Genomic DNA, 9,506 nt, shown 5'->3' with positions numbered 1-9,506 from the left:
CAACACCAAATTTGCGATTGATACAAACAACACCAATATTCCAACTAATCAGGGATTGACTGATTGGCATCATAATACAACATTCTAAAAACTATTGACGCTAAATTCTCTACATCTTTTATCACTATTTGCTAATTTTGCCTAGCTCAAATCATATTATATTTGCCAATCCTTTTTTCTTGGTTTGAAACCTTTAAACTGTATATATGCATGTCCTCATTTTATTTAGCCATTTAACATTTCTTTTTCTTTTTTTTTTTAAAAAATAAACACAATTCTAGAAGAGACAAAAAGAAATTAACGAATTATTTCTAGAAATACTTAATATTTTGATGCAGGAATATGATGATCTAGGAGATGATTTTTTTGCCAATTAGCCACAAGCCAACAGAGAATCTTGATCTAGATAATGTGGAGCAAGCAACATAGGACACACGCGACTTACGATCCTCCAACATAGGGTTCGTGGGGCTTCTACTGAGAAAATGGGTTGGAAAGGGAAGGGGCTTGGCAAAGATGAGCAAGGTATCCTTTATATTTTGGTAATTATCGCCAGTTTTTACCAACTGATTAGACTTACAAATTGACTAGGTTGTGGTTATAATTACAGATTGACTAGGACATGGAGCTTTTGCCCTAAAGCTTAGTAGAATTGTTAGACACAAAAGGATTAAACTTGCTCTACAATTGGATAGTGGTAAGGATTGAAGTCAGAAACCAATTGGATAGTACTTTAGAATTTTCACTTATTAGTTGCTTTACAAGGCATTATTCAATATTGATTGGTAAGTCTAGCTGATAATAAGGAATCTCTCATAAACGATCTAAGCCTGGTTTTGACAGAAACCAATTAACCTTTACCCCCGTTCTGCACAAAGATGTTCTATTTTTGGCCATACTTTTCTTTTTTATATTATTTTTCCTTTTGCCTATGTAGAGCTTTTGTTTTAACTTAAAGGTTGATTGCTCTCAAAGAATATATACTTCGTGCCAAGTATGCATTTTTCCCTCCCTTCTCTCTACTGAACAATTTTCTTGCTTATATATAATTAAGCATATTCCACTTCAGCATGTTCGTTAAATTCATACTTAAGTTTATGTATGTGATAATGTTCACGTGGAGATAATCAGTATCATTTTTTTGGGGGTAGATAAGTTGTTATAGTGATAAGCTATTAAAGTCACTTTCGCCTATGGTTCTTGGGTGGTGATAGACTGCTGAAGCTTTCCTTATGTTTCTCTTTTGTTTCCTGTAGTTGGTCACTGCAGTACTCCTGTGTAAACAAGTGAAAGGCGATGGAATTGCGTAGTGGTGCGCAACACTTATGATTGATTAGTCGGAATTTGAATGATAAATGGCATTAGGCTATCACTATTTAGATTAGATTAAAAGCCTGAAACCATCGAGGATTTCACTGTCCTGTCTCTCCATCTTTTTAAGGATTTTGCTCTTTCGTTTGGTGAAGAAACCCAACTTAACTCAAAGCCAACAACAATTCTCCCTTCTCCAAAATTTAATTGATGGTTGCATAAGGTACGTTTTTTTTCCTCATCTTCTTTCTATGTTTGACTATGTTTATGGGCAAGTAAAATAAAAAGACAAAGATCTATATTTTGGATGCCTATCTGCTATATATGTCGGGAAAATCTATATAGATGTTGATAATCAAATTTGATGAGCATGGAGTCGTTGTACTTAATTATTGTTTGTTTCCATGAGAAAATCAAAGGATGTTGAGATCTTACACCAAATGAGTTTAATTATACCAAGCTTAGAAAGTTAGAGTTTGTGATAATTTTTATGTTACTTTTGAACTTTCTTCGGATATATCTCTACTGTGGTAGCAGTTGATTTTCAAGTTCGTGACGATTTTCTCCCCTGGCTTCTTTTTTAAGGTGTGGATAGAAGAGATGAAACCGGCTCTTAAGTAAATTATAAGGACTGCAAAACAGTCAACCAACAGTGTTGAGGGCTAAATCTTACATTTATCTAATTAAGTATCGAAACAGCTCTGTAGCTAAAACCGTATTCCCCAAATTAAACGTTGTCGTCTTTGGAACCATGTCGAGGAGGAAGGCCATGCCCGAGAACCCAAGGAGGAGAACGTGACAAGTCTTGGACCTGTTGTACGAGATGGGGAGTATGTTTTTGGTGTGGTCCATATTTTTGCATCGTTAAATGACACCTTCATTCATGTCATTGATTTTTTAGGAAGGGGTTCATGGTTTGGATTTCTGGTGGAATGAAGGTCAAAGTTGATTTTCCGTGGTAACAGCAGTGTCAAGGGAAAGTCCAGTAACATTTAGAAGCAGCATACCTACACTTTATCTCTGCAACAGAAATGACTTTGAAAGACTGATTCCGCACTCTGTTAAATTCTTTATCATCTCCTATATAAGTTGCAGCTCTTAATGCATATGTATTTACTCCATGCAGTTTCTATTGCTTCTTACATGCGTATCAAAACCGCAATGCCTCAAAGACTAAAGACTTAATATGTTGCAAGCCAGCGCTAATTTGTAAAGTTGATGGCGAACAAGGCGTCAAAACCCGCTATTACATCTATTCGTTTTAGCGGTGATGAAACAATGCGATCTCTCAAGTAGGCACAATTTATGATATTCAATCATTGTCGAGGATCTATCTACTTAAACTACTCTCAATCAGCGGTTGAGCTACTTGCCCAATCTTTGTTATAGTTTGTAAGACCCGTTTCTTATTAATTGTAATGTATATAAATTTTTTTATCGCCAACGATTTAACAATGTTTTTCTTTGGGTTATACAAATAATAGGTCGTTTCTCACTTCCTCTCAAGATTCAAGCGGAAGAATTGGAACGCAACCTCAAGTGTGCACCCATGCATATAGCAAATCCAAACTTCAGTGACGGCTGTCTTTTAACGAGCTGCACCCTGTAGCAAGAGGTTAGTCTAATGATGTGTCAATATATATTTTATATATATTCAATAACGCAAGCAAAGAAAACAAACTAATCGATAATTTTATTGAATTAACAATATATATGTTTGCCTTTTCATATTTTATATATGTTCTTAATCCGGATATGCCAATGCTAAACATTCAATAAAATTGTTAAACATCAAGGAACTTAAATACGTACTTGAATTGACAAAATAACAATTGCTTTTCACCCTCCAATTTTTGGCTACACACATACTTAGCTTAATGTCTTTTCGATTTGATATTTTGATTTAATTTGCAGGTAATTCTTACAAGCTAACCAATAGGTTACGTCAATTGGGTGAAGGTCGAAACAATCGATGTTTACAAACCTATTATCGAAATGATATCTTTGAAGAAGGTCCCGGAGACAACAGGTTCAGTTTTTGTTCTTTGTAGACAATCGTAAGAGGGACAAATACATCAATACTACTTACTCTTTTCAACAAAACAATTAGGAAAAATCTGATGGAACCGCGATGAGCGATTTCATGATCGCCCATACCGAATCAATATGAGATTTTTCTGCAATCTTTGGATGGGAATAAGCGGGACTAACCTTCCCAACATAGTGTGCCATTTCTTCCCTTTTGAATTCATGTAAGTTATCTCGGACAATGGAAGCCGAAAGTAACTATTATGGCCAACTTAGTCTACTAAAACTAAGTACTTGACTCTGCTTTCAAGTTTTCATCAGCGACGGTATTGTCTTCTTTAGAAGTGTTCCAATTGTACTCACACTTGATCCAATCAATCAAATTTATTTATTTAATAGAAATTACTTATTTAAACATTGTGATGAATTCAAAGGATGCATCAAATATGATCCTCTCAATCAAATTTGCTTCCACTTCTAAAGGTGACCCTAATATATGATGTATGCACACAATAATATGTGCAAAACTAACCTCATGGGAGACTTCAATAGCCCGACAATTTATTGTTGTGCAATACAAATGGGGTGGGCGTCGGGGAATACTCTAACACTAAGCACCTTTTAATAGCTACTCACATGTGTCGATTACTACATTAAGCTAGCATATCCTAAGTTCCTATTTGGAGATTCTTCCATATCTAAGTCCAAACTATTTGGATATTAATCCATGTCGTTAGGCAATATTGATTTATACATTACTATGAATCCTAAGATGCAACATCAAAATAGCGTCACCCTCTTGCTATGCTCTAATCAACACTCTGCTCTATCATCTCTATTAGTATAGTACACCCACCTCTAATGCTTCAGCAAATTAAAAAATTTGTGTCATAACCATTTTCACTTAAGTTATTCAATATTTGAACTCCGTTAGCTACAGCTGCTCTTTATTTTGACACAAACAATTTCATTTCTCTATATCCCATTGACTTATAGAAAACCATCAGACTTAATAACTGTAAAAATATAGACAGCTTTTAAATAAAGAGATTATAAACCAATAAGCAAGGGTCGAAAACACATTATTACACATTATTAGATTCGCATAACTGCTTCAAAGCAATTAGATTAAATTCTTTGGCGTCAAAACGCGTCAAGACAAATTATGGGCTTTCAATAATCCCGTCAGGTTAGCCCAACTTAATCCTTCGCCAGCCTCTCAAATGTTTCGTCTCCCACTCTATTCACTTAAGTTCAAGCAAAGGGAATGGAAAGACACCAACATATAAATTCAAAAAAAAAAACGGAAACCGTTTGAACCAAAACTGATTACCCACTATCCATAGCTCCTTGCCAATCATAACGACGAACCCCATTAATGCCCGAAACAAAATATGCGTCTGCCTCTCCAGCTTATTTCTACTTTGGGTTGGTTTGTTTTCTATAAATCCCCACGATTTGATTCCATTTCCTCAACTATTATAGTCTCCTTGCTTATTCATTCTCTCCAACTAGACAAAGAAGCTAGGCATGTTATACTTTCTTATTGTGGCTCTCCACTAATATTTCGGATATTTCCTAACTAATTCATTTTCTTTTTTTGGTTATTCCATTACAGGCTATGGCTTATAACAACATTCCAATTTCATTCAAGAATTTACTCGATGAAGCATCCCGAATCCTAGGTATGCAATTACCATTGTATGGATCGAATTTCGTCAACAGGAGGTATGAGGCATGGGTTGAACTGCAACCTACAAGAATGAGGTTTCTTGGATTGCCCACACCATACGAGGATGATTTCAACAAGTGGCGGCAAGGCTGGCGTTAACTACCTTAAGAATACGTTCAAGTCGAAATCATTGACTACAACTTCCGCGGAACTGCGTGAAACACGGATGCAGTTTAAACTCTTGCGAACCAAGTTAATCAACTCCGAACCAAATAGCACAAGTACACAACCGAACTTTGATCTTGCAACATCAAATTCAAAATTCTGACACCCGCTTGCCAATCTAGAGGTTATAATTATCGGCGATGATGAAGCCGATGAGGCCAACAATAATGTCGACTCAGATTATGAACCCTCTCCGGAAATTGAGCGGGGTCCGAAGCTTGAAGCTTTTACTTTTAAGTGTTTTTCTTCTTGTTTGTTCTTTTAAGTTTCCCTAAAGCCTCGATAGTTACTTTCGAAGCCATGGTTTGTATCAAAGTCATTTATGGCTATGCTTAGTATTAATTTGAGTTGAAAAAGTGTTTGATCCTCTAATCTTTCACATTATTAAGTTTATATATGTGTTTGAAAAAATAACTTGAGCAAATTATGCTTAATTCCCAATTCGCTATGATATTTCCATTACCTTTGCAACTATTAATGACAGTTTATATGCACACACCCTTTTTTGTGTTCATGGTGATAAGCGTCGGCTATAAATGCAAGCGAGTGTATGTGTTCATTTGCCTGTTTCTACCTTCTTTTGGTATTTACCCTGTTCCTATTTATTCAGGATATGCTTGACGCAAGGCTGTGTCCTAATGTTCCCACATTCAATTCTCTTCTTAGTGCATTCCTTGGCAACCGGTTCCCTAATGTGTATGAAGTGCTTGAGTATCTTGGTTTTAGGGCGCAACCTTCTTTACAAACTTACAAGTTGCTCTTCAACCGCTCCACGGACATCGAATTCATGGTGATATCATGTTTTGTTGTGAACTCATAACAAACCATCGGCCACGCAGCTCATGCATTTCGCTCTCCATGCCATTTGCCGGACTATATGGTCGAGCGTGAAAGATCATTCAAGCAACTTCGTGGATCTAATGCGCCTTCCAATTGTGACTTCAAGCTCACGGGGCTCGCTCCTTCAAAGACAAACTACTCCAAACGGGGATATATATAGGCGTCCTGTCATTGAAGGCTAAACCATAAGACTATAAAGGTTATGGAACCCCACACCTTCTTCAAAATTTGCGGATGAATCGGTTATCACCGGCACCTCTCCTCGTGATATGCCAAGTCAACATTAAGAGGAGTCGCCAAAAAAGTGTATCCTTTTGCTGCAATAGTCGGGCAGGATGAAATGAAACTGTGTTTTCTACTTAATATGCTTGATACAAAAATTGGAGGAGTCACGATCATGGGTGATCGAGGGACTGGAAATCAAACACTTGTCGGCGGTCCTTAGTGGACTTACTTCACGAAATTAAGGTTGTTTAAGAACGCTGGCTGATGGCAGTCGTCCCCATAGGCAAACACATACCTAAGACCATCAATGAAGGTTAGGTTCGCTTCTTTTCTCTTTATGAGTACATAATAAGGTCCACATAGACTACTATTAAGAAAAATATGAGCATCCGCCAAAGTCTGCCGTTGTAGTGCTTTTCGTGTTCTTCACAAGTCAAGAACACAGGTGATAGAAGATCTTTGAATTTCACAAGAGCACCTACAACTTAATCATGAAAAGTGATATTGATATCGAGAACGATTTGTATGGGAACTAACTTTGTTCTTAGTGGTGGATCTACTATGTTCCTTGCCATTCTGATTCAGAAGAGAGGGGAGATCATTGCACTTGCACCAAGCCGCATGACAATTAAAGTAGCTGCACCTCCTAAGTGAAATTACGGTGAATGGAGGCTAACAACTTTGCGAAGCAGTGGCATCTATTGCTTCCAAGAGAGTACAGGTTTGTACAACTCAAGCTTTTCAGAATTTTGAGGTAAGCATATGCATTTGTTAATTTTCTAATATGTGGTCCGCCCGGCCCCGATCTTGTGAGAAGTTTACCTTCTACGAAATGGATCGACTACTATGGTCCTTTTGAAGCAGTTATTGTAGATGCGGTGACATGGGTCTTTTCAACTTGATGTTGGAACCCCCTAAACCAGCTGATTTTACAAAATAAACAAAACAATGCCGGTAAAAACCCGATAGAGAGGAGGTATTTAAGAAAAACTCACGAAAGAACGACTCGGAACACATTGTTGCAAAAGGTTGGTGGCTGCCATCTTTGCTTGATGGCTGAACTTGATGGATGAGTCTGGGAGGGTTTAGATAATGATAGAATCTAAGTGAGTTTTAAAATGATCGATATGGGCGTCTTGAAGTTGCTCTCCAAGTACTCGAAGCTTTTTGTATCGGTTTGGTCATATGGTGAAAGCCCTTGGTCCGTTGTAAACTGCCCGGCTTATCTTGGTGAACCTAACACATTGTAGATTTCAATGATTCTCGATTAACTTTCAGCTTAGAACGGATCGGCGTCAAGTGCTATTTGTCACCGCAACGATCCAGATACGGTTTGAGGAAAGTACCCGGCGTTTTCAAACCGCTATGGATGTCACTTAAATTGATCTCCACGTCCCCACCGGCCAGGTGTGCTTGACAAAGGACCTCAAGATTGACACTTTTAAAGAGTTGATTGTTAAGTCGTGACTCGGCAATAGTTAAGCACAAAGAAATTGGTGCTTCCATATGACGAGTCATACTTTCTTAAGCGTGAGAATTCTTGGTGGTGATCATAGACTTTGTGTAAGGCTCTTTTCCTCATTGAATGTTCTTTCGGTTTTGTAATGAAGTTGGTTGACATTTGATTAAGCGGAAAACATTTATCAGCCAGTGTGTTTGACAAAGGACCTCAAGATTGGCACTTCTAAAGAGTTGATTGTTAAGTCGTGACTCCCAACAATAGTTAAACACAAAGAAATTGGTGCTTCCATATGGCGAGGCATACTTTCTTAAGCGCGAGAATTCTTGGTGGTGATCATAGACTCTGTGTAAGGCTCTTTTTCCCATTGAATGTTCTTTCAGTTTCATAATGAAGTTGGTTGCAGTCAGGAGAATTTTTCAATGACCCAAAAAATTTATCTCAGATTAGTCGTCCTTCATATTTTTTATTTGATATATTGATAAACTTGGGACTTATTAAGATGTTTGAGCATTGTTGCACGCTTATACAATTGATGTTGTTTCGAAGAACTTAAAGCTTAAGTATCAATAGTGATCGCTTTCCAATATACTACAAAAAAAAAAAAACCTAATGAGAATCAGCCCTTTTAAGAATTGCTTTTATATAGAAGGAACTGATTCACCATGCAAAGGAATTCCCTACATATAATTCCTAAACACAGGTGTTGAATTGATATTAAATAGAACATTTTGTTGTATTGTTTTTCCATACTTCTTTTCAATATGAAGTCTGCAATTTTGTTCCTGTCGTTTGACGAGGTATTTTGCTTGCGACACATGAAATTTTATTAGCTGGTGCTTCTTTGAATTTATCTATTAAGCATACCTTTATCATCATTTTTCATATAATGACAGTGATACCTTATTTCACATCACTAACGATAAACAGTTATTGAATCTAGCTAACAAAATTAATACATGCTAATTTTCTAACTAGTTACGAATGGTGATGGTCCGAGAAGAAGGCAAGATAAAGCTAGCAAAGGTGACTCGACTTCACCAGAAATAGATTAACAATAGAACTCCAATGGATGACCAGGTATGCTATTGTTTTTCAGTTATTTGTACCTTTACCGTTAGATCTTTAAATTTGTCTTATTTGTGGGCCTTTACTTCCCATGTTTTCCATTATGTTGTGATTTCCCCTCTCAATATCGTTTTAAACGGGTTTGTTTCCTTTTCGGTAGTGTTCTTGACATTTGTTTTAGAGCATTATGATATGGATATGGATATGGGTATACATACAAACAAGAAGAAACATAAATCCCTTTCAACCAATGAGAAAAGATATTCAGATTTTTGGTAAAAAATTGTCTCCGCCAACTCCTATAAATGCAAAACACTTGACAACAACTAGAAACACAACTTGAGTAACAAGCATACATATTTTTCTTTCTCCGCAGTTTTCACTTCCTCCGATTACCATGGCTGCTTCATCGATGGCTCTAACTTCTCCCTTTCTATTTTGGAAAGGCGATTAAAAGCTTGCTCCATCAAAATCTGAGCTTCTAGGTGAAGGAAGGGTCACCATGAAAGGCGATTAGGCTAACCCAATGGTATGGTCCCGATAGAGTCGTACTTGGGACCATTTTCGGTGAGCCGCCATCTTATCTAACGGTCAATTCCCCGGTGACTATGTTTGGGACACCGGTGGCCTCTCTGCGACGACCGAGACATTCTCAAGAACCGTGAACTTGAGGTCATT

The 9,506-nt window shown here is 37.2% G+C and overlaps 1 long non-coding RNA gene across 1 annotated transcript; it reads left to right on the top strand.

Moving 5' to 3' along the window:
* The first annotated feature begins 629 nt into the window (after positions 1 to 629).
* LOC147506356 (uncharacterized) lies at positions 630 to 2,543 on the top strand. The gene is made up of 3 exons (XR_015220803.1): positions 630 to 697; positions 1,257 to 1,534; positions 2,438 to 2,543. It is a non-coding gene; the product is annotated as an uncharacterized LOC147506356 (long non-coding RNA).
* Positions 2,544 to 9,506: the final 6,963 nt, after the last annotated feature.

This window comes from Coptis chinensis, chromosome 4 (genome assembly GCF_015680905.1).
Source record: "Coptis chinensis isolate HL-2020 chromosome 4, ASM1568090v1, whole genome shotgun sequence".
Classification (NCBI taxonomy): domain Eukaryota; kingdom Viridiplantae; phylum Streptophyta; class Magnoliopsida; order Ranunculales; family Ranunculaceae; genus Coptis; species Coptis chinensis.
This window is presented reverse-complemented; position numbering and strand designations above follow the sequence as displayed.